Source organism: Tupaia chinensis, unplaced genomic scaffold (genome assembly GCF_000334495.1).
Source record: "Tupaia chinensis unplaced genomic scaffold, TupChi_1.0 Scaffold000542_1, whole genome shotgun sequence".
In the NCBI taxonomy this organism is placed as follows: Eukaryota; Metazoa; Chordata; class Mammalia; order Scandentia; family Tupaiidae; genus Tupaia; species Tupaia belangeri.
In genome coordinates this window covers 1,683,500-1,709,188 of record NW_006160055.1, presented here as the reverse complement: position 1 = coordinate 1,709,188, position 25,689 = coordinate 1,683,500, and the positions used below count along the sequence as shown (strand labels likewise).

General features: G+C 37.6%; 2 non-coding genes and 2 pseudogenes across 2 annotated transcripts; 1 reads left to right on the top strand and 3 right to left on the bottom strand.

The window, feature by feature from the left end:
- Nucleotides 1–1,637: 1,637 nt before the first annotated feature.
- Nucleotides 1,638–1,769, bottom strand: LOC114009486 (small nucleolar RNA SNORA72). Its single transcript, XR_003550895.1, has one exon. It is a non-coding gene; the product is annotated as a small nucleolar RNA SNORA72 (small nucleolar RNA).
- A 2,285-nt stretch (nt 1,770–4,054) lies between these two features.
- On the bottom strand, nt 4,055–4,184 carry LOC114009487 (small nucleolar RNA SNORA72). Its single transcript, XR_003550896.1, has one exon. It is a non-coding gene; the product is annotated as a small nucleolar RNA SNORA72 (small nucleolar RNA).
- Nucleotides 4,185–10,926: 6,742 nt separating this feature from the next.
- LOC106735836 (high mobility group protein B1 pseudogene) lies at nt 10,927–11,562 on the top strand (annotated as a pseudogene).
- Nucleotides 11,563–13,613: 2,051 nt separating this feature from the next.
- LOC106735831 (coiled-coil domain-containing protein 25-like) lies at nt 13,614–17,764 on the bottom strand (annotated as a pseudogene).
- Between the last annotated feature and the right edge of the window lie 7,925 nt (nt 17,765–25,689).

The following is a 25,689-nucleotide window of genomic DNA, read 5'->3' as shown; positions in this document are numbered from 1 at the left end:
CTGGTAAATAGTATGGTCATGACTACCCCTCCCAAATTGCCTGTGTAGCCTCTCTTTGTTATAATGAATGCCATTTCTTTCTTTTTACTTTTTCCCAATTAAAAAAATTTTATTTTATTTTTTAAAAATGAAAAAAAAGTTTTTTCTTTTTCTTTTTTTTTACATTTAATCACTACATCTTATAGCATACAAATGAATTTTGCCACCTTGAATACACTGCATATCAGTGCAGTCAAAAATGTTATCATATACATTATTATTAGCAGACAATTGTTCGTTTTTGTGCCCGTTAAATATTTTGCTTTTTCTTCCCTCTTGATTCCCTCTCCCACTCCCCATTAATCACCCTTCTCCTGCACTGTCTTTAGTTTGCTATTATTATTTTTTAAATTTCAAGAAAAACCATTTTTGCTTTAATGAAACAAAATCAAAAGAAGTTAAGAAACATTTGCTTAAGACTTAAAGCCTAGAAACAGGATAGGATTCTGTCCAAACAGTAAGAAGACACTAAAAGCTTAAACAACAAAATGAATGCCATGTCTTACATAACTGCTTGCATTAATAGACAACAATTCAACGTTCTCCTTATGCTTACATTGGGAAACAACCATTAAGCCACTTTTTATTCTAATTGTGCCTCAAACCTGATTTAGCAACTATCAAAGTTATTGCTGTCCCCGTGCTGTTCTGATCATTTTCTTCCTCCTTCCATGTCTAGGCAGGGAGGTCTGTCAAAGGTTTATGGGATGGAGTGTGGCACATTAATGGGATTTGGAGTTATAGGGTCCCTGCGCTTGGCATCAGCTACATTTGATTCCAACTTGCTGCTTTCCCAAACGTTGTCCTCTAGCTCTATCTGTCTTATGCTGGACTTTTAAAGTCAAACATAAGATCAGGAGGTGACATGGTGGTTAAGGTGCTAGACTCCCACATGATTGACTGCAATTTGAGTCCTAGACCTGATGGCTTGAAACTCATGTCGGGTGTGTGTGCATGTGTGCTCAAGATCCCAAGAGGAGAGTGGAGGTGAGGGAATTGCATTGTGCACTCTTCTTGCAGGGTGATTTCTCACGTTCTCTTTGTGTCTCCAGCGAGCACATAAGCCCTATAGCAAAAACTAAACAAAAAACTTTTTTTAAAAAAGTTCAAACACAATATTCTATGGGTTGAAATTTTCAGTGTATGTAGAAAGCCTAAGTTGAAATGACAGTGTCAACATTTGGAACATTAAATTACTTTGCAACTGTTGAAATGGGTCTAGAAAGTAGAGAACTGAAGCAATTGTCCAGACATGGAGGTCCAAGGCAGGGTGCTTTTAAAGGATCACACTCTTAACCCACATGTCTAAGGTCTAGAGCTTTGGGTGGGACTATTCTGTAAGCAAATCCCTGGCTATAAAAACAACTTTTGACATTAAGATTTAAAAGATAAGATCAACAACAGATGCCCTTTGCTTTCTGCAGTGGGTGTGTTCTTGAAAAGTTAGTGTCAATATTTTCTCCCATTAATCTAATTGCAGTCTAAATATAACAGGGGACTAAATATTTAAAGAAACTATGTAGTTGATCTAATTGAAAAGTCCTTTTAGAATGGGGACAAAACTAATTTTTTCTTTTTTTAAATGATTTTTTTACCTGACTTATTATGAACATTTATAAAATCAGACATAGAGAAAGAATTAGGTCTGGGGACACACACATGATCTTAATATAGTGAATGTTTAGCCTGTCCTGATTATTACAGAATCAGAACAGCGAGAATATGTGCAAGCTGTCTTTAATTTTATCAAAGTGAATACTCTGAGACACAGTCTAAACTGAATATTTGCTTGTTAGTTGTCTTTTTTTCATTAAAATGTTTCCTCTTTTGTATTCTATAGAGATAGAAATCATGCTGAGCATATGTGTGTGCATGCCCAAAATGCCAAGAGGAGAATGGAGAAGGGATTGTAGCATGGTCAACCCGCTAGGGGTGATTTTTACTTTCTGTTACTTTATCTCTCCAGTGAGCGCACGGACCCTATAGCAAAAATCTCTCAAAAAACAAAAAACAAAACAACAAAGAAACATGGACTCTGAAGCCATTCTGGATTTGAATTCTGGCTCTGCTACTTGCTGGCTAAGTGACCTTGGGCAAGTTTCTAGACCTCTCTGTGCTTTAGCTTCTTGATCTGAAAAGTGAGAATAATATTATTTTTTGTATCATAGAGATGTTATAAAAACTAATTGATATTTGTAGAATGCCTATAACAGTGCTTTTGCATTTCAAGTATTGTATTAGAGGTTGAAAAGTAAAACAAAAAAACCCAGATTCTAAAAATTAGAGAACATGTAGTATAGCTATTTATGACCCTCTTATATTATAGAGAAAGGATATTGAAACCAAGAGGAGAAATGATTTAACTGAAGGACACAGAGCTGGTAAATAGTATGGTCATGACTACCCCTCCCAAATTGCCTGTGTAGCCTCTCTTTGTTATAATGAATGCCATTTCTTTCTTTTTACTTTTTCCCAATTAAAAAAATTTTATTTTATTTTTTAAAAATGAAAAAAAAGTTTTTTCTTTTTCTTTTTTTTTACATTTAATCACTACATCTTATAGCATACAAATGAATTTTGCCACCTTGAATACACTGCATATCAGTGCAGTCAAAAATGTTATCATATACATTATTATTAGCAGACAATTGTTCGTTTTTGTGCCCGTTAAATATTTTGCTTTTTCTTCCCTCTTGATTCCCTCTCCCACTCCCCATTAATCACCCTTCTCCTGCACTGTCTTTAGTTTGCTATTATTATTTTTTAAATTTCAAGAAAAACCATTTTTGCTTTAATGAAACAAAATCAAAAGAAGTTAAGAAACATTTGCTTAAGACTTAAAGCCTAGAAACAGGATAGGATTCTGTCCAAACAGTAAGAAGACACTAAAAGCTTAAACAACAAAATGAATGCCATGTCTTACATAACTGCTTGCATTAATAGACAACAATTCAACGTTCTCCTTATGCTTACATTGGGAAACAACCATTAAGCCACTTTTTATTCTAATTGTGCCTCAAACCTGATTTAGCAACTATCAAAGTTATTGCTGTCCCCGTGCTGTTCTGATCATTTTCTTCCTCCTTCCATGTCTAGGCAGGGAGGTCTGTCAAAGGTTTATGGGATGGAGTGTGGCACATTAATGGGATTTGGAGTTATAGGGTCCCTGCGCTTGGCATCAGCTACATTTGATTCCAACTTGCTGCTTTCCCAAACGTTGTCCTCTAGCTCTATCTGTCTTATGCTGGACTTTTAAAGTCAAACATAAGATCAGGAGGTGACATGGTGGTTAAGGTGCTAGACTCCCACATGATTGACTGCAATTTGAGTCCTAGACCTGATGGCTTGAAACTCATGTCGGGTGTGTGTGCATGTGTGCTCAAGATCCCAAGAGGAGAGTGGAGGTGAGGGAATTGCATTGTGCACTCTTCTTGCAGGGTGATTTCTCACGTTCTCTTTGTGTCTCCAGCGAGCACATAAGCCCTATAGCAAAAACTAAACAAAAAACTTTTTTTAAAAAAGTTCAAACACAATATTCTATGGGTTGAAATTTTCAGTGTATGTAGAAAGCCTAAGTTGAAATGACAGTGTCAACATTTGGAACATTAAATTACTTTGCAACTGTTGAAATGGGTCTAGAAAGTAGAGAACTGAAGCAATTGTCCAGACATGGAGGTCCAAGGCAGGATGCTTTTAAAGGATCACACTCTTAACTCCAAAGTCTAAGGTCTAGAGCTTTGGGTGGGACTATTCTGTAAGCAAATCCCTGGCTATAAAAACAACTTTTGACATTAAGATTTAAAAGATAAGATCAACAACAGATGCCCTTTGCTTTCTGCAGTGGGTGTGTTCTTGAAAAGTTAGTGTCAATATTTTCTCCCATTAATCTAATTGCAGTCTAAATATAACAGGGGACTAAATATTTAAAGAAACTATGTAGTTGATCTAATTGAAAAGTCCTTTTAGAATGGGGACAAAACTAATTTTTTCTTTTTTTAAATGATTTTTTTACCTGACTTATTATGAACATTTATAAAATCAGACATAGAGAAAGAATTAGGTCTGGGGACACACACATGATCTTAATATAGTGAATGTTTAGCCTGTCCTGATTATTACAGAATCAGAACAGAGGATATTAACAACTTTTTTTTCTTTTTTAAATATTTATTTATTCCTTCCTAGAGAAAGAGACACTCCCTGCAGAGTCTTTATTTCATAATCCACCCCCTACCTCAGCCAATCTGGATCATAGATGTGCATACACGCCTGGTGTAGGGAGAGTGGGTCCAATTGCACTATTACTGTGCCACTGTCTGGTCCCTCATTTTTCTTTTTCTTTCTTTCTTTCTTTCTTTCTTTCTTTCTTTCTTTCTTTCTTTCTTTCTTTCTTTCTTTCTTTCTTTCTTTCTCTCTTTCTTCATTCCCCCCCCACCCATTGCCATAGGGTATGTGTTGTAGAAGGCCACATATCAGATCTTGCACCTGAACAACTGTTTGTCTATTTTGTTTCCTTACCCTAACATAATGTCTACTTCTGTACACCTGCTTGCTCTTCCCATGAGAAAATAGATTGTACTAGCCAATAGAAAACAGCATCCGGGGCAACACCCTGTACTTGCTACTGTCTTAACTACTTTAACTAGCCCCAAACCCTTTTGTTTAGCAATGTAACTGCTTGCGTGGAAACCCCACTCCCCTCAGAAATAATTAACCTGTTTTATTCAGCTTCTGAAACTGCTTGCATAGAAACCCCTGGTAACTGACCCCCTATAAAAAGACTACTCATACTTCGGTTAGGGCTGTAGTTCTGACTCTTGACCCCTGAGCCTCAGGTTGTAGTCACTGGCCAGCTAACAAAGACTGCCTTTAACCTTAATCTGGCTTTGGTGGTTGTTCATTCAGTTGCACTCTACAACAGTGTACTTGCCAGAGAAAGAGAAGGAAAATGAGAAATCACTCCTCAAGGGGGTATGGTCATTCTACATTTATTTTCCTCCATTCTCCTCTTGGAATTTTGGGTGCACACACGTACCCACCATGATTTTCTTGCAACCAGATCTGGGGTTCAAACTGCATTTGATGATGTGGTGGTCCAGCACCTTAACCACCATGCCACTGCTAGCCCCCCTCATTTTCTTTTTGAAGTTCAGGTTTTCATAGACTGTAATTTATTGTCTTAAATAATTATTTATTTAATTTTATTATTTTTTCATGTATTTTAATTTAACCAGACACACACACACACACACACAGAAAGGGAAAGTGAGAAAGCAAGCCACCAGGTCTGGGACTCGAACTGTGGTCAGCCATGTGGGAGTACCAGTGCCTTAACTACCACGCCACCTGCTGGCCCCTTCATAGACTATAATTTCTTAGAGGTAGGAACATAGCATGCTGATTCATTTTGCCTATAGGCAAAGGGTATGAGCATTTATAGGTCATAATGGACTAGGGATTAAAGAATGTTCTATTTATCAAATATCTTGTATCTGTATTTATTCTAAAAATGTGACAATAGCTTTCTCTGGGGAAAGAGAGAAGGCTGCTTTTTCACTTCTCTCAGAACCTTCCCAGACCATGAAAACTTTACCCCTTCTTTTCAGAAGCCCTCTCCTTACTCCCACATCAAGGACACTCCTTTAACTCAGTGTTTACTTGATCATTCTTTCATACCCTCATTACCTGACTAAGCACCAATTTCTCTATGATAGAATAATCTGGTGCTTTGGGTTGAAGAACTAAACAGTCTCTTAAAATGGAGTTGGGTGGTCAGAGGTCATGACAGAGCTCTAAGGCTGTCTGATATGGTAGCATTTGATATATGTGCTTATTGAGCACTTGAAATGTGATAAATGCAACTGAGAACTAAATTTTTAATTTTATTTAAAAATTGACACACAATTTAGTTTTTGGAGAACCAATTAGTATTTCTGAAGCAAGTTGATTATATTTCTTTCAACTGTAGGTTTTAACAGATCTAAGTATAGATCAATTATTTCTAAAATATTTTAGCATTTGAATTAAAAATGTGCTCTAAGTATAAAATACACAATAAATTTGGAAGATTAGTAAGAAAAAAGAATGCAAACTATGTTACTAAAATTTTTATATTGGTTATATTCTGTAATGATACTATTTTGAATATTAACAAATTTGGTAAAACAAAATATATTATTAAAATTAATTTAATCTGTTTCTTTTTACTTTCCTAAAATAATTTTTGCTATAGGGCACATGCACTCATGACAGAGAGAGAGAGAGAGCAAGAGAGAGAGAGAGAGAGAGAGAAAGAGAGATAAAGTGAGAAATCATCCCCTAAGGGGGATAGTCATGAAGTAATTCCTTTTTTTCTGGTCTTCTCTTGGGATTTGGGGCACACATGCACACATGCACACATGCCCAGGCTCTGAGACTCAAACTACACAGCCACCATTCAGAGTTCAGCACCTCAACCTCCAGGCCACTTGCTGACTCTCTTTTCACTTTTTTTAAAAGGTTAAAATGAAACAACATCTATCTCTCTCCAGTAATAAAAAATCAACACAAAATGGATCAAGGATCTAAACATAAAACCTTAAACTATAAAACTACTGGTGGAAAGTGCAGAGGAAACTCTTGGAGACATCCAAGTAGGAAAAGACTTCTTAAATAAGACCCCCAAAGCAGAGACAATCATCCCCAAAATAGACAAGTGGGACTACATTAGGCTAAAATGTTTCTGCACAGCAAATGAAACAATAATTAGGGTGAAGAGACAACTTTCAGAATGGGAGACTATATTTGCAAATTATGCCTCAGATAAGGGCTAATAACAAGAATATTCAGGGAACACAAGCATCTTAACCACAAAAATTAATCCAATTAAAATATGAACAAATGAGCTGGACAGATGACTCTCCAAGGAAGTCATACAAATTGCCAAAGGCATATGAAAAAAATGCTCAACATCTCTTATTAGGGAAACAAAAATCAAAACTGCAATGGGATAACACTTAACCTCAGTTATAATGGCTAAGATGAAAACAATAAAGAATGATAAGTGCTGATAAGGCTGCAGTGAAAAGAGAACCCTCCTACACTGTTGGCGGATATGTAAATTAGTACAATCACTCTGGAGAACAATATCGAGGTTCCTTAAAAACCTACAAATAAAACTACCATGTGACCCAGTAATTCCACTCTTAGGTATCTACTCTTAAGAAAAACCCTGAGCTGGGAACCAGCAGTTAGCGTAATGGCTATGTCGCTGGATTCCCACGTAGTCGACTGCGGTTCGCGTTCTGGACCCAGTGGCTTAGAACTCACGCCGGGCGCGTGTGCGTGCGTGCCCAAGATCCCGAGAGGAGAATGGAGGAGAAGGGATTGTGGCGTGACCATCCCCCCTGGGGGGTGATTTTTCGCTTTCTGTCTCTATGTCTCTCTCTGTCTGTCTGGCAAGCGCACGCGCCCTATAGTGAAAACCTCTCCCCCCCAAAAAAACAAAGAAGGAAAAAAAAAAGAAAAACCCTGAGCTGGAAAAACATTCACATATCCATATTTATTACAGCATTAGTCACAATTGCTAGATCATGGGATCAACCCAAATGTCCAAGATCAAATGAGTGTATTAAAAAATGTGGCACACGGATATGTAGTATGGGACTCAGCCATAAAATAAATGATACCCTGACATTTTATACAAATGGACAAATATGGGAGGTTTAGTGCTAAACAAAACAAGTAAGACTATTAAAGAGGCATTGTATGCCCTCACTTAATATATACCTAATGTCTGCACTCTGTAGCAGAAACTGAAAGATTGAAAGGTATAATAGCAGGGAGAGCAACTGTAGATACTAAAGACAGTAAAGGAAGGGATGGACAACTGAGGGTCAGAGGGAGTGGATCAAAGAAAAAACCCAATATCTTTAATAGATACAAAAATGAAAAGTTATCTGTGGATGATGATATATATGATAATAAATGTTTTTGACTTGCTTTGTATTTGTACTGGGAGAAATCATACACTGCAAATATGTTCAGTGACAAAATGTAAATTAAAAAAAATTTGCATCTTTCTTCTGTGAAAAGAGGGAGGGAGAGAGAGAGAAAGTTGCACTCCAGACAGGGTCTTCATGCTGTGAATTCACCTCTAGCTTCAGTACCCTTGGATCATGGGCACATGTATACCCAGCGTTCTTAGAGAGGTCCCAGCTGCCAGCCTGGAGCCATCCTTTGTGAGTGAACCTTATAGAGCATTGTGTTACCACCATCCAGCCTCCTTTTTTATTATTTACATTTTTTTAATTTCATTTTCTTTTATACATTCAATCACGTTATTTAGATTACAAAGTGAATATTTCAACATGTGAACATTTCTCCCTAGTCCCATTGATAAAACTATAAAATACCTTCAACAGATATTACCACATTTCTTTGTCCCATTAATGCTTTGCCTCTTTATTTTTCTTCTAAATGTCCTTTCTCAGACCCTACTCTTTCACACTATATCTGGTATTCACATCCATTTACTCTGTTTTTATATCATTTAGTCAATCAGTTTCAGTCACAGAGTGTGAACACTTGGTATGTATTAAGCGGTGACACACAATGTCTCTCCTTCATAGCCTGGCTTGCTTCACTCAGCAGTAAATCTTCCATATTCTTTCACTTTCTGTCAAAAACCAGGGTTTTTTTTTTCTTTTTATGGCTGAATAGTATTCCATAGAGTATATGTGCCACAATTTCTCAATCCATTCATCTGTTCGTGGGCATTTGGGTTGGTTCCATGTCTTAGCAATTGTGAATAGTGCTGCAATAAACATTGATGTGCAAGCACTTTTCTGATTAAGATTCTTCTGTCCTTTGGGTAGATACCAAGGAGTAGGATTGCTGGATCATATGGTAGTTCTATTTTTAGATTTTTGAGGAATCTTCAAATTGTTTTCCCTTTTTATGTGACTATTAGAACATTGAAAATTATAATTGTGACTAACATCTTGTTTCTATTGAACAAAGGTGATGTAAGTTACACTATTACTTTATATCATGACTACTCTTGGATGTAGCCAAATACATTGACTATACCTAAGGCAGGGTTTAAGGGTGTTAAGGGAAATTCTTTCTTTTCATTTTTTTTTTTTTGAGAAGTTTTTGCTAGGGTGCGTGCACTTGCCAGAAAGACAGAGGGAGACAGAGAGACAAAGTGAGAAATCACCCCCCAGGGGGGGATGACCATGCCGCAATCCCTTCTCCTCCATTCTCCTCTCGGGATCTTGGGCATGCACGCACACATGCCCAGCATGAGTTTAAGCCACCGGGTCCAGGACTCGAACTGCGGTCCACTACATGAGAGTCCAGAGACATAGCCATTATGCTAACTGCTGGTCCCGGGAAATCCCTTTTAACTGAAGAAAATTTATTAACCTTCAGTTTAATTATTTGATTTAGTTTCTAAATATCCACTTGAATGACAATTGCTTTGGGTCTCTGAATTTTCTCTCAGGCCTTTCAATTCTAAAAAACTTGCATGAGGACCAGCCCTATAGCCTAGTGGGTAAGTGAGTCAGATCCCGCATCGCTGATTCTGATCTTTACTCAGGTCCACACCTTGGCAACTTGAATACATGCCAGACACATGTGTGTATGTCCCACATATGATGGAAAGAAGAGGGCAGAGGGAATTACAGTGTGACCATGACCTATTAGGGGGTGCTTCCTTCCCATACCCCCATCTCTGTGTTTCTCCCTGGCAAATGCCAATACCCTCTAGAAATTAAAAGAAAAAAAAATTCCACATGTGTATTTTATACTTTTTTTTTCAAATTAGCAAGACCTGCAGAAAATACTTAAATTAAAAAGATAGACTTCAAAAGAATACCTGAAATTGTTACTTCAAACTTATTTTAAACAGATGGAAATCAATGCCTCAGAGAAGATCTGCTCACGTATACACTTCTCTGCAGTGGTACCTCTAGACCACTGCTACTCAAAACTCTTCTTGTTATGTCACATCAGAAGTGGCTGGGTCCCAAAGCATAGCCATGGCCATTATGACAGATCATTACAAAGCACCAAACTAACTGAATATTAATGAAAACCAGATGATGTACCACAAAACACGTCATTCAGAAGACTGACTAGCTGGAATGGAACATACAGTGATGAATAGTGGTAGGAGTTTGGATTAGGAGTTAGGACACTGGGACACACAAATTCTAACGCCACTTTGAATCCACTGCAAGTCATTGGGCAAGTAGTTTTTCAGACTCCACTCATCTCTATCAGATGAGAGAGTCAAAGTAGAAGATCTCTTGGGTTCCTCTCTACTCCTACAAACCACATCTCAATTACTCTAATTCTAGCCTCTCCCTGATCTCTAGCTGCAAAAACACCAGAAGACACAGTCATTTGAGTTTGAAAAAACTAAACTTACAGCCAGTAAGCTTGTCCTGTGGGGTGTGAGGTACAGAGCCTGGACAACCAGCAGGCTCTGCAACTCTGCTAAAACTTAACCTTTGGTCAATGAACTCCTTAGTAGCAGTGTGTTCCATCTCATACAGCTTTAGGAGGGTAAGTGCAATTTTTCTATTTAAAAAAAATTACATGGTTTCTTATTTACATTTAATAGTTGTACAGAGCTGTAGCATATAATGTGGTTTTTCAAAGTATGCATTCAGTATGTGACAATCAAACCAGGGAGCATTCAAGTTTTGAAGCCATTGGAAACATTTGTCAAATTAGTATACAGGAAAGTTACAGAGTGGAGAGAGTGAGGAGGCTGCATTCGGCTCCTGCTCTTACAGCCATTGCAGTCCATTGAGCTCCACAGAGGCAGCGCTGAGGCATGTGAGAGCAGAACAGCACTGGGTGACTCTGTGCCTCACAGAAGTAAGATAACTAAACATGGGCAAAGGAGATCCTAAGAAGCCAAAAGGCAAAATGTCATCATATGCATTCTTTGTGTAAACTTGCCAGGAGGAGCACAAGAAAAAGCACCCAGATGCTTCAGTCAACTTTTCAGAGTTTTCTAAGAAGTGCTCAGAGAGGTGGAAGACCATGTCTGCTAAAGAGAAAGGAAAGTTTGAAGATATGGCAAAGGTGGACAAGGCCCAGTATGAAAGAAAACTGAAAACCTATATCTCTCCTAAAGGGGAAACAAAAAAGTTCAAAAATCCTAGTGCACCCAAGAGGCCTCCTTGGGCCTTTTCCTTGTTCTCTTCTGAATATCGCCAAAAAATCAAAGGAGTACATCTTGGCCTATCCATTGGTGATGTTGCAAAGAAACTGGGAGAGATCTGGAATAACACTGTTGCAGATGATAAACAGCCTTATGAAAAGAAGGCTGCTAGGCTGAAGGAAAAATATGAAAAGGATATTGCTGCATGCGAGCTAAAGGAAAGCCTGCTGCAGCAAAAAAGGAAGTTGTCAAGGCTGAAAAGAGCAAGAAAAAGAAGGAGGAGGAGAGAGACGAGGAAGATGAAGAAGATGAGAAAGAAGAGGAAGCTGGAGGACGAAGATGAAGATAATGATGACGAATAAGTTGGTTCTCAGTGTTTTTTCCTGTCCATAAAGCATTTAACCCCCCTGTACACAACTCACTCCTTTTAAAGAAAAAATTTGAAATATAAGGCTGTGTAAGATTTGTTTTTAAACTGTACTGTGTCTTTTTTTGTATAGTTAACACACTACCGAATGTGTCTTTAGCTAGCCCTGTCCTGGTGGTATTTTCAATAGCCACTGACTCTGCCTGGGACAGTATGGGAGTTGTAAGTTGGCTTGGAAATTTAAAGCAGGTTCTTGTTGGAGATAATAGTTTTAAAATTTTATCCATAGTTCCAAAGAGTCATTACAGGCAGAATACCTGCTATAGGAGATCATTTTTTTTTGCTGGGTGAGGCCATAGCTAAGATGTAATTGCAAAAAAAAAAAAAGTTGCAGCTGTTTTGTTGACATTCTGAATGCTTTTAAGTAAATACAATTTTTTAAATTAAACAATTAGCATCCAGAAAGCGTATATTAAGTTTTACTCTCACCACCAGGTGTGATAAAGCTTATTTTAGGTCATGAAATGCATCTGTTTGTTATTTCAATTTGTAATTATAAATAACATTGAACTTTCCCCTCATAGTTTTATGGGCAACATTCATTTCATCTCTTAAAGATTGTTTTCAATTTTTGAGAAAGAAAAAGGGGGAGAAAGTGAGAAAGCAAGCCACAAGGTCCAGGACTTGAACCATGGTCAGCCATGTGGGAGTTCAACGCCTTTAACCACCATGCCACCTGCCGGCCCCTTGTCACAGCTTTGTCGCATTTTCTTACAAATTTTCTTTTTCAGTTTATGACATCTTTTTAAAAAATATTTCATTTAATCACATACATCTTTATAGTGCATAACATTTATTTTCCAGCTAATTACCATACATATCAGTCAAGATAAAGACATTACTCTCACATCATCATCAAATAGCTTTTTATTTTTTCAGATTATTATTATTATTATTCTCATTATTTTTAAAATATTCAATCACTATACATCATTTGACTTGTAAAGAGATTTTACCTAACATGAAATACTTCTCAGACCAGTCCAGTAGAGAATACTATCTATGTTATCATCAACAGGTAATAAACCATTTCTGTGTCCCACAAATGTCATGCCTCTCTATTTGTTCTCATGCTATCCCTCTCTATACTCTTCTCTTCTCTCCCCACCCTCATTCCACACTGTGACTTATCTTTTAATTTTGTGTATAAATAACTTTTAATTTATAGACACTAACAACTTAAATGGTCACATATTTCAATCTTTTTATTGTAAAAAGTCTTTATACATTTTTTTTAAAAGGCAATTTATTTTTTCTGAGAGAGAGACACTTTCAACAAGGTCTTCATGCTCTGATTCATTCCCAACCTCTGACAGCTTGGATCATGACCATGAGTATACTCATGCATCCTACATGCACAGGGAGGCTCCAGGATGTGAACCAAAGACCTTCCCATGTGGGTCCAGTTTTTTAGAGCATTGCATTACCAGTGTGCTACTAGTTGGCTCCTATTTTTAAAATTTTAAATCATTCACTGTCATGTAGATAATTTCACATACAATAGTTACCTCTTTCATCTCTAGGAATTCATTTTGGTATATGGTGTGAAGGAGCTACATTCTATTTTCTCTGCATAATCAATGATGTTCTACACTGTTTATTAAATAAACTTTCTATTCCTTATGCCTTTCCACATCCATTTAATCTATCCCATTGTTGACATCAAAAAGGAAACTTTCATTATAATGTGTGACTAGCACAATTATACTGTCTCAATCCAGCTTGAATTATGTACAGTTGTTGGGATGAGAGGAAAGTATATTCAGACAGGGTGAAAATTAAATGAGTTATTATTGATCTACATAATGTCAAAAATGTGGATATGAGCTGAAGAATTCAGTTTGATAATAATTTTTTAATATATTTTATTAGAGGTTTGGTTGAGACTAGCTGGGTGCACAAAATAGGTGAGTGAGCCATCATCTCTGAATTCAAAGAGATTTTTCTGGGTTGACCAGATGTTTATCGCTGCATGGGAAAAATGGTTCAAGAAGTCTGTTTGGGGTTTAAGTTACTTCTTCCTGATGAAGATGCTGTTAATTTTCTTTGGGTGAGCAGTATTAGGAACATAATAGTTTCATCAGGCCCACAAAGTCCTGCAAAGGGAGGAAAGCCACTCTGCTGGCTTTCTGGGCCAGCTACTGTATTAATAAAGCAGGATGTCAATTGCTGTTCTGAGTGAAGTCCAAGTCTTCTTTTAAGGTTGATGCCATAGTGTACTAGACACACTTTTGGATCCTTCTTCCCAAGGAGGTAGGATTCTGAATAACATCTGGAGTACAGAAAAATCTCAAGTCCTCCAAGTTCGTCAAGGACTGAACTACTAAGGGTCTAACCCTGTGGCTTTTTGAGATTAGAATTTGCTTTAATTGAGAAAATAAAACATAATCCAATACACCCTGCTCACCCAACACATGTTCTAAGGGGCTTCAGGAAAACCTTATTGTTGTTAAGACAAAGAGTCAGCAGAGACTTTTCAGATGACTTAGTGACAACTGGCCACCCTGCTGGTTCCTTTACTGAGATTGTCTTTTTCTCTTTCTTTCTTTCTGTCTTTCTTCTTCTTTTTTCTTTCTTTCTTTCTTCTTTCTTTCTCTTTCTCTCTTTCTCTTTCGTTCTCTCTTTCTTCTTTCTTCCTCATGATACTTTATTATAATTTTAATCACAGAACTCCAGGCTGAATATCATTAAACACACATAAAATCAGTACTCCCTAGAGGTGTCTTGCACGTCCCCTCAAAATTTGTCCAATGAATTATGTCTCAGAGAATTTTTCAGTTCAATGTCATATACCTACTTAGAGTAAATGGAGATAATAGTTTTAAAATTTTATCCATAGTTCCAAAGAGTCATTACAGGCAGAATACCTGCTATAGGAGATCATTTTTTTTTGCTGGGTGAGGCCATAGCTAAGAATAAGGATACTGCATGCAGAGTTTTAGGTATAGTTAAAACATGTATTTGTATGCCTTCTGTCTTGCAGGCTTTGTTTTCTGTCTCTTTTATTTTGTTCTGTATTCTTTCTACAGGAATTGCCTTAACATATCGCATGAAAACATACTTTTTATTCAGAATCACATAGATGATAGGTGGTTCAAATGAATAGCAATGCTACATTTTAAATTACTGAGAATTCTGAACTCGGGGGTTACAATTTAAATATTATTTTGAGGTAAGGAAACAGATTATTTGGTGGGCTAGTGAAATGCTTAATCCTTCTTAAAATCATAATTGCAAAGGGGACTTCTATTTATATTGTATCCCAAGGTGAAAACTAGGTAACCCACATATATAAATGATTCACAGAGCACCCCTTTCTATTTCTCCCTTGTTGTTTAGAAATAACTCCAGTACATCATCACAAATGTGACTTAGGTTACTTGATTCCCAGGTAACAACAGTCTTAATACCCAAACTTGATTAACATGAGCTACTTCTTTAAATGAGATGATACTAAGGTAGAGAGCCTTATCCTGATACAGCAAGGGCACAGTAGCTGGGACAAGCTGACAGCTGAGGATCACACCACTAATAGACTCGGGGGACATTATGTTAAGTGAACACGAAAGCCAGAGATCCTCTGAAAGTATGACTCTCATCTTCAAAACCTATACACCCTTTTTTCAAAATTAGGAAATCAGGGAGGGGAGGACATTTCATATATTTCCCACAAACACATTCTTCTTCACAGAAGTAAGGAGATTTAAAAAATATGAAAAGTGTTTCAAAACATCCACTCTCATGGATAAACCACAGAAACAAATACTTTTCAATCTTGTTTTATTTTATTTTATACTAAAATCTATCTCAAGAATAAGGGCAACCTGTTTTTTTTTTTTTTTTTTTGAGAGATTTTTGCTATAGGGCGCAAGTGCTTGCCAGACAGACAGAGAGAGACAGAGAGACAGAGAGACAGAAAGCAAGAAATCACCCCCCAGGGGGGATGGCCATGCTGCAATCCCTTCTCCTCTATTCTCCTCTCAGGATCTTGGGCACACACGCACACACGAAGGGAAACCTGTTTTTATGAGGTACCAAGTCTTTTTGTCAAAAGTATTTTCGCTTTCTGAAAGTTACATGTTGTCTTGAAGTTCAATTATACTCATACATTTCTGTCAGAGAAAAAGGAAGATTTTTTTAACTCCAAAATTAATATCTTGTAGTATCAAGGTAGATTTTTAATTTTTAAAAAATTAAAAAAAAATTTATTTTATACATTCAATAATGTTATTTAGCTTACAAAGTGAATATTTCAACATATGAACATTTCTCCCTAGTCCAGTTGATAAAACTATAAAATTATCTTCAACAGATAATACTACATTTCTTTGTCCCATTAATGCTTTGCCACTTTATTTTTCTTCTAAATATCTTTCCTCAGACTCTACTCTTTCACACACACTCTATCTGGTATTCACATCCATTTACTGTGTTTCTATATCCTTTAGTCAATCAGTTTCAATCATAGAGTGAGGACACCGGTATATATTAAGTGGGGACATACAATGTCTCTTCTTTATAGCCTGGCTTGTTTCACTCAGCTGTATACCTTCCATATTCTTCCACTTTCTGTCAAAAGCCAGGGTTTTTTTTTTATGTCTGAATAGTATTCCATAGAGTATATATGCCACAGTTTTCAAATCCATTCATCTGTTTGTGGGCATTTGGGTTGGTTCCATGTCTTAGCACTTGTGAATAGTGCCGCAATAAACATTGATGTGCAAGCACTTTTCCGATTAGAATTCTTCTTTGGGTAGATACCAACGAGTGGGATTGCTGGATCATATGGTAGTTCTATTTTTAGATATTTGAGGAATCTCCAAATTGTTCTCCACAGTGGCTGGACCAATTTACATTCCCACCAGCAGTGTAAGAGAGTTCCCCTTTCACCACACCCCTGCCAGCAGTTATCATTTTTTGTTTTTTTAATCTTAGTCATTCTGACTGGCATTAGGTGGTATTTCATTGTTGTTTTGATCTGTATTTCCCTTACAATGAGGGATGTTGAGCATTTTTTCATATGCCTTTTGGCTATTCATATGTCATCTTTAGAGAGTGATTTTTTTCAACTCATTCTCCCATTTTTTAATAGGGTTGATCATCTTTTTTTGAATCAGCTGTTTGAGTTCCTTGTGCATTCTGGTTACCAGTCCTTTATCTGGTGCATAGTTTACAAAAGTTATTTTCCCATTCTGAGGACTGTCAATTCACACTAATTACTGTATCTTTTGCCATGCAGAAACTTCTTATTCTGACGTAATCCCCCTTGTCTATTTTGGAGATTATCGACTGTGCTTTGGGGATCTTATTTAAAAAAAAACTCTACCTTCTTTTTTTTTTTTTTTGAGAGATTTTTACTATAGGGTGTGTGCGCTCGCCAGACAGAGAGAGACATAGAGACAGAAAGCAAGAAATCACCCCCCAGGGGGGATGGTCACGCCGCAACCCCTTCTCCTCCATTCTCCTCTCGGGATCTTGGGCATGCATGCACACGCGCCCAGCGTGAGTTTTAAGCCACCGGGTCCGGGACGCAAACCGCGGTCGACTACGTGGGAGTCCAGCGACATAGCCATTACGTTAACTGCTGGTTCCCAAACAATCTGCCTTCTTAAATAAAACCTCTGAAGGTAGAGTTTTAAAATAATTCAGAACAATAGTTGAAATCAAAAGTTCTGCAGCTGTCTCTACATTTCCATCTTTCAAAGGTCCTGTTCTCTGTTCATATGAATTCATCTGAATCATTGTCATCCTGATCTGAAGACACATGCTCAACTTTCATTAGTAATGGCAAACTCCTAAATTCCTCCATTACTCTCCTCTTCATCTCTTTTGTTCTCCTTTTCATTTTCTGATTTTTGAGCTTTTATCTCATTCCTCTCTTCTGGGTGTCTGCATTTATTCTCTCTCTGCTGTTGGATCTGGGAGCTGTTCCACTTTGGTCTTTTCTATTCAGTGCAAGATCTCATTCACTTTTTTCTCCACTGTCACATTTTTTTACACCCTTTTGTCCTGAAAGTTTGTTCCATATCTATGTCAGCTGTTTTCTTCATGTTAGACCATGGTGTATATACCACGTTAATGCTGTTCATCTTGTAGCCTTGAGTAATATTGACCTTCACATTGTGGGCAGAGTCCATCAGCACTTCCTTTGGAATGTCTTCTATCTTCCCTCCCTATACATGAGCTGAAAAGAGTTTGTCCACATGAAAGTGAGTATTGTCAGGCCAGCCATAGTTCATTAGATCTTCATTTTCATATTTATCCTTTCTCACATAAATGAGCAGATGAATTAACACCACTATTGGTTGAGCAGATAAGATGACTCAGCCTCTACTAGAAGTACACAGAGGAGTTCTGGGGAAGAGGATGTCACAGTGCTCCTGGTATCTGGAGCTTTGCAAGTTGAGTGCTGGAGTCACTACCCTACCACAAAGCCTGTGGAAACTGTTTCCCTCTTTGCAGAGGTTGTTGATTGATTTTATGCTCAGCATCTTTGAGTGTGTTGACTGGAATCAATATTGACTTCAGTTTGTATTATCTTTCTTCTCTTCTAGGGAAGGTAGGAACATGGAAAACTTCAGGTCGAGGGAGAAAGGATTCCTAAGACCATAAAGCCTCTACTTCAGAAAGTGCACCCACTTGGCCTTGCCTCTATTTGGCCTGCTCTCAGCATGCATCCCATACTTTCCTCCACCCTCCATTTGTCACAGTGTTCCTCCCTTCCGTAATGATATAGTTCAAAGTTCTCCCCAAGTTAACACCACATAAGAGAATGTTCCATCTGTCTTTCTCATGCACATACCCTACCCGACCCAACATATATGTAAAAAATTTAGAGAATTTGCATCTATTTTTCATAATGTTTTAAACTTTTATGATTTTTCTCTGTATAAACTTTTTGGCTACAGGGTCAACATATAATCAATGTATTCAAATACACTTCATAGGGTTTGACTCTGATCACCTTAGAAATATTCCTCTTTTAAGTGGTTTACTTAAAAAAAAGTAAATAGACTCATCCATTAAGATAATTCAGTGGGACCAGCAGGTGGCATGGTGGTTAAAGTGCTGGATTTTTCCATATGGCTGACCATGTTTGAGTCCCAGACCTGGTGGCTTGCTTTCTCTCTTTCTTTCTCTCTCTCTCTGTGCATCTCCCTCTGGTCAAAATTTAATAATAATAATAATAATAATAATGAGTAAATAAAATTGAAAATAAATATTTAGCTACAAATGGATGAATAGTCAGAAGACTGACTCAAAAACTGACTTTTTCAGGTCTTGATACTGTTGAAATATGGAGGTTCTGAAACACTTGTGTAGATAAGGCTACTGCAGGGAAGTTTTATTCTCTGACCCATCTCTAACCTCTAAGAATTCAATAGTGTAAGTTTGCAATGATAAGTATTTATAGGGACACAAGTGATAGATACCCAACTCAAACTAGTTTAAGCAAAACAGGATATTTAATGGCCACTGAAATAAAGCAGTCCAAGAGTACAACATATTTTGGCCATAGTTATTAATATTCTTTCTCTGTTTTGCTTTTCTCTGTGTTGGCTATATTCATTCTCAGGTATTCTTTATTCAAGAGAAGGCAAGGGTGACTTTTGGAAGCTTCATCCTTTTGGGAAAAACTCTAAGCAGAAGGAGAATACCTATTTCCCAAGAGACCTAGCTAAAGCCCTGAGGAGAGTTTTCATGGGCCCAACTTGATTTATGTAGCCTACTCTGAAGTAATTGCAGTGGCCAGTGAAATACTGTATTTTAAGGGAAATAAGATTACTGTTTCCAGGGAGAGGATGTTCAACAAGCAGAATTATTTATTTATTTTTATTTTTTTGAGAGAGATTTTCACTATAGGGCATGTGCACTCGCCAGACAGACAGAGAGAGACAGAGACAGAAAGCGAGAAATCATCCCCTGGGGGGACGGTCATGCCGCAATCCCTTCTCCTTCATTCTCCTCTTGGGATCCTGGGCACACATGCCCACGTGCCCGGCGTGAGTTTTAAGCCACTGGGGCCGGGACGCGAACCACTGTCGACTACGTGGGAGTCCAGCGACATAGCCATTACGCTAACTGCTGGCTCCCCAAGCAGAATTATTAATGTCCATTTCAACAGATGAGAGATAAACAATGTGATAAGATGTTTTATTCAGCTCTGGGTAAGTTTGGGATCACCTTTTACCTTGGATAGGCAAATAAAATATCCAGAACACAAAAGTGATACCAAGGTTGTGCCAGAAAGATGTTGGGCTCTATAAATAAATTGTCTTATAGAAGAGTAATTTGATCAGAATTTAGTCTTCCTCTCCATGGCTTCTCACTCCTCTGTCTATATCTAGATTACACTCAACCTTCATGTCCTTCCCTATTTTACCTCTGCAACTCCTGAAAGTCCGTGCAGCACATATTAAAACCTATTGGAGTGCAGAGGAAGCACATAGGCACTTCAAGTGGCACTTCTTTTCCCCTTGGGGATTGACATACTTCATATTCCATGAGATTGTCATATTTTCTAATTCAGCGCTTCACTCTGGATGCCCCAGATATTGGCTTGTGGGGATGAGGCACATGGCTGAATGTGCCCCTGGTCCCTTCTGGCTCTACTACATAGGTACACTCTGCATCCCATCTTCACCAAGAAAATCCACATGCTAGGAATAGCACTGCATTGGGAATTTAAAAATCTGTGTTCTAATCCTTGCTCAGAAACTCCTATGGCGATTTTAAGAATGTCTCTGGGCAAATTTCTTCCTCTATATTTAATTATATGTTCTTCAAATTAACCAACTATAAAGTCCCTTCTGGCTCTAATGTTCAAGAATCCACTGTAATATAGTATAGTATTCTCAGTTGGACTGGAGTAAAGTGTATTCATGCTTGGTAAATTCACTTTACAACCTAAGTGATGTGTAGTGATTGAATATAAGATAAATCAAAAGTAAAAACATTTAGAAAATGAAATTTGAATAAATATTTCCCAAAAAAGAAGAATCCACTATTGTCCTGGCCCGTGGGACAATCAAGCAGGGTGCCTGAGTGAGAGAACGGAGGTCTGGAACCAGCACAGCGTTGCAACACGGGAGTGACACAGAGTCACAGCTCAAGATGGTATGCAGTTGCTCATTTATTGAGGGCCAGAGAACATTCTTATATACACAGGGTAGGAAGCTGATTGGTTATACAATGAGGGATGCAATTCTACAACCACTGGTTGGTTGCTGCGTTAAAGGGTAAAGCCAGGAGGCAAGGTAAAAAGGGGGAGGGAATTGTCACGGACCTGACTGAGGACCTGCCTGAATGAGGAAGTCTCAGGGTGAATTGTCTACTCCTGGAACAAGGATACTTGAAGGTCCTTGTATAAAGGTCATGTCAGCCATTTTGGTGCATGTGTCACTTCTAAGTTTTTCTTTGGTAATTAGAATAAGTCTTCTCTTCTAGAATGATTTCCTGAGAATAGAGATAAGGAAGGGTTTGAAACCTGACTCGTTCACTGAGTAGGTATGTGACCTGGAGCATGTTGTTGGAGTTTTCTGTGATTCACTTTCCTTGCCTTTAAGACAGGACTACAGAGTATTATGAAAATTAAATGAATTATGCATGAAGAGTGCTGGGACATAGTTAAGTACTTGAAAACACCAGCTATTGCCATTGTTGTTATGTAACACAAAGGGGCTTGAAACAGTTCATGAAAAAATGTATTATAAACTGTATGTGAATTTCAAAATATTTTCCAAAACAAATTTTACCCCAATTACATTTTTCTATGAACTTTGTAAAATATCCTCTTATAATGTATTTAAAAAAGGAAATATGTTAAATTTTAGAAGCTCAATATTTAAGTACTTGCCAATGGTAGGAACTCATATCTCATAGGACAGTTGGTCTCATTTTTGGTAGATCTAATTATTATTATTACCTAGTTATTGTTAGCCTTAAAATATTTAAAGGTACTATCAGGTTCCCTCTTAAAGACTCCCACATGCTTGAACTTTTTTCTATTGCTGTCATTATAAGACTGGCTATCCACTATGGATATGTTCAGGTTTGAAATGAACCATCTCAAACTTAACACTAAATAAGATCAAAGCAGTGCTAAAGATATCACTTCTCTAAAATGAATAATTTTAATTTTATTACTACAATCTGGGACAAAATTTTCTTTTTAGCAGCCAGGCCATGTTTTAGACTCATATTTATCTTGTAGTTAAGAAAGGTCTGAGTTGTTTTCATACAAACCATCTAAAACTAGTTTTAGAATTCAAGTTATATCTATAAAAGTAGATTGGGTTTACTCAGTGAGTGTCTTCATTCAACTCAAAGTTTTCCTTTTTTCAAAAAATTAATTAATTAATTTTACATTCAATCTCTGTGTATCATTACAGCATGCTAAGTGAATTTTCCCATTCTGAATAGCAACTGTGGATATTAAAGACAACTCAATAGTTTTGCAAACTGCTTATTTCTGTTTATCAGAATTTTTTTCTTTATTGTTTTTATGCAATTGATCATCCTGGTGATTATCAATTCCTTTTATAAAGGTTCATTGGTTACTTGTTCAGCTTCTTAAACAAATTCAAAGTGCATATTATTAATGTCAAGCTTATCCATCTTAAGAAAGACATTCTCCATGTTGGGCATTTCTTCCATTCTTCACAATTACTCAGAGGTTTTCAGCCATGAGTCTGACAGGGTTGGTTTCTGCTTTCATCTGCTTTGCTGTCAACTAATCCCATCAATCCTCAGCCATGGAGTCTCCTTCTGTACCAGGTCTATTTCTCTTCTTGTATCTGAGCACTGAATGTACCTGGTTTGCTGTGTGCATTGGATCCCTTACTGCTCACCTCAGTAGGAGTTCCTCTGTTCCTGGACCACTCCTTTATTGAGTCTTGTGGACATTCCTGCACACATAATTCATCCCTTCCCTACCTTTGGCCCTTTCTTGTGTTAGTGGTGGATAACATCACCTGGTACAAACCTGGAAGTAGAGGAGATGACCCTGTGCTATCTTGCCTTTCATCCTCTCTACTGTATTTTAATCAATTTTACCAGAGAGGATATGAATGTATGGGTCCCATTCCTCTGGACCTCCATTATGCTTTATCCTCAATCACCTCTGCACCCAACCAATATCACCATTTTATTCCACTGCTACCCCTCTCCCCAAGTGCACATCAGCTGGAAAGCAAGACTGCTGACCATCTGTAGTCATCCTTACATTCTGGCTTGGAGAAGAAGTGAACTTCTGGGGCTGACAGGTGGTGTGGTGTTTAAGGGCTGGACTCCTACATGGTCAACCATGGTTCAAGTCCTAGACCTAGAGGTTTATTTTCTCTCTCTCTCTCTCTCTCCCCCTTTCTCTCTCTGGTTAAATTTTAAAAATTAATAATAAATTCAATAATAAATTTTTTTTAAAAGAAGAAGTGTTCTTTTTTAAACTATCTGCCATTTATTCAATGAAATCTTAAACTTATTATTTTAGGTGTGGAATCAGAAAAGTTCATAGAAAAAAAGAAATGTTCATAGACATAAATTTTTTGATATTCATTTTTTTAACTTCTTTGACATGATAAATTGATGTTCTCAAAAGAAGTTTGTTAATTTTGACTCTCAGATTATACAAGTGATGGAAATTGTAAATAAGGGGTGTCTGATCCATGCATCCTCTTTGGGGGGATTTGGCCGGTAGGTGATGAGAGCATGATCAGCTCTCCAATCGTGGGCTGATAGCCCAGTCCTTAGCTCAGTCCACTCTGGACTCTTCTTGTCCCAGAGTTACAATTTGGATGTGAAATCACTTTTCTAACCCATATCACTGTTGACATACTAATTGGGATAATTTCAGTAGCCTGACTTGCAAAACACTTCAGGTTCAAAAATTTTCCTTTTGTGAAAACTTCGACAAGATGGCTAGAGGTGCTAACATACTTTCCTCTCAAGATAAAAGGACCAAAACAAAGAATAAGCAGGTGATATTCATTGCTGTATTTGAGGGAGAGTGTTGGAGTGTGAATGTGGTAGACACTGCAGATCATGGAGACTCAGGAAGGCTTTGTAGAGGGGGAAACAAAGCACTCGGCAACTCCTGCCCCATTGCCCAGTCAAGATTGACTAGGAACTAGAAAGAACTTATTGTTTTGGGGAAAAGAATAAGCAAGAAATCCTCAGCAGTCCTGTTGACACCTCAGACACTTGAACTTTACCACAGGGAAATTCGATAGTCCTCATAGACCTTGAGTCCAATTTAGGGAGTGACTGGGGTTGTCTACACTGCTGAATTACCACAGAGGAGGAATCCAGTCTTTGTTGTACCATCCTCCATGCAGGTTGTGGCTGTACAAAGCCATATTGTGACCATATCCACCTGCATCCTGCGGGAGTAGCTAGGCAAGCACCCTCTCCTACAACTACTGGCACCAGGAGCTGTTGGAGCAGCCTTACCTCCCCCGAAACCTACATGTCCCATGGGAGCATCAGAGTGAGCAACACTGCCCATAGCTCAGTTTCAGAGAAGGCCTGACCCTCTACATCTTGAAGAAGCAGGTTGGGAGAGTGACCTTGGACACAGCTGTGCTGCTTAAGAATCTCCACTCTATTATATTCTAAGAACAGCCAGCCTAGGCCACTGAGACACTTCTAGGAATCACTGATACTGATTATAGCTGAAGATACAAGATACATAGACTACACTACTGTGCCTACCTAGAGCCAAAGTCAACATACTCTACACAACTGACATCCTAGGACACAACTACTGGAAAAAGTCTTTTCACCTGGAATGCCATCCTATAAAACTAGTAGAGACAACTGTTCAACAGATGAGCAAATATCAATATAGGCATACAAGATACTTGAAAAATCAAGCTAGCATGACAGTCCCAAAGAAATACAATACAATTCCAACAACAGACCCCACAGAGAAGGAAATCTGTGAAATGTCTAAAGTAATTCTACATTATTATCATAAGGAAACTCAATGATATACAAGAAAGTAGCAATAAAAAAATTAAATGAATTAATGAAAGCCTTATGTGATCTGAAAGAGACATTCCACAAAGGGACAGATGTCATTAAAAAGGGCCAAGAAGAAATCTTGGAGCAGAAGGGCTCAAAGAAAGCAATATCATATACAATCAGGAGCTTTAACAATAAACTTGTTCAAGCAGAGGAAAGAATTTTCAAACATGAAGACAAGTTTGGAATTATTTTAAATAATGCCTTGCCTCTCCAATTTTCTCCTTAATATCCTTCATCAGACTCTACTCCTTCACCCACCCTCTTCCCACATTGTATCTAGTATTCACAACCATTGACTATACCTTTAGTCATTTAGTTTTGCCATAGAGTGTGGACACTTGGTACATACTAAGTGGAGACATACAATGTCTCTCCTTCATAGCCTGGCTTGCTTCACTCAGCAGTAAATATTCCATATTAATCCATTTTCTGGCAAAAGTCAGGGTCTTATTGTTTTTTTATGGCTGATTAATATTCCATAGAGTATATGTGCCATACTTTTTCAATCCATTCATCTGTTTGTGGGTATTTGGGTTGGTTCCATGTCTTAGCAACTATGAATAATCCTACAATAAACATAGAAGTGCAAGCACTTTTCTTTTTAAATTTAAATTTAGTTATTTACATGGATTCATTGTACATCATTACAGCATACAAAATGAGATTTCCCATCCAGAGTACACTGTACATTGGCTCAATCAAGCACATCAACATACATGTTATTGTCAACAAATAATTTTCCATTTCTTGTTTCCTGTATGTTTTGCCTTTTCCCCCCCCCCAATACTTGATTTCCTATCTCTTACCCTCTGCCATCTCCCACTCACTTTTTTAAAATTTCAATTTATTTATTTATTTATTGCAATTTATTTATTCATTGCATTCATTCACTGTACATCATTACAGCACACAAAATGAGATTTCCCATCCAGAGTACACTGTATATTGTCTCAATCAAGCACATCAACAAACATGTTATTGTCAGCAAATAATTTTCCGTTTCTTGTTTTCTGTATGTTTTGCTTTTTTTCCCCCCATC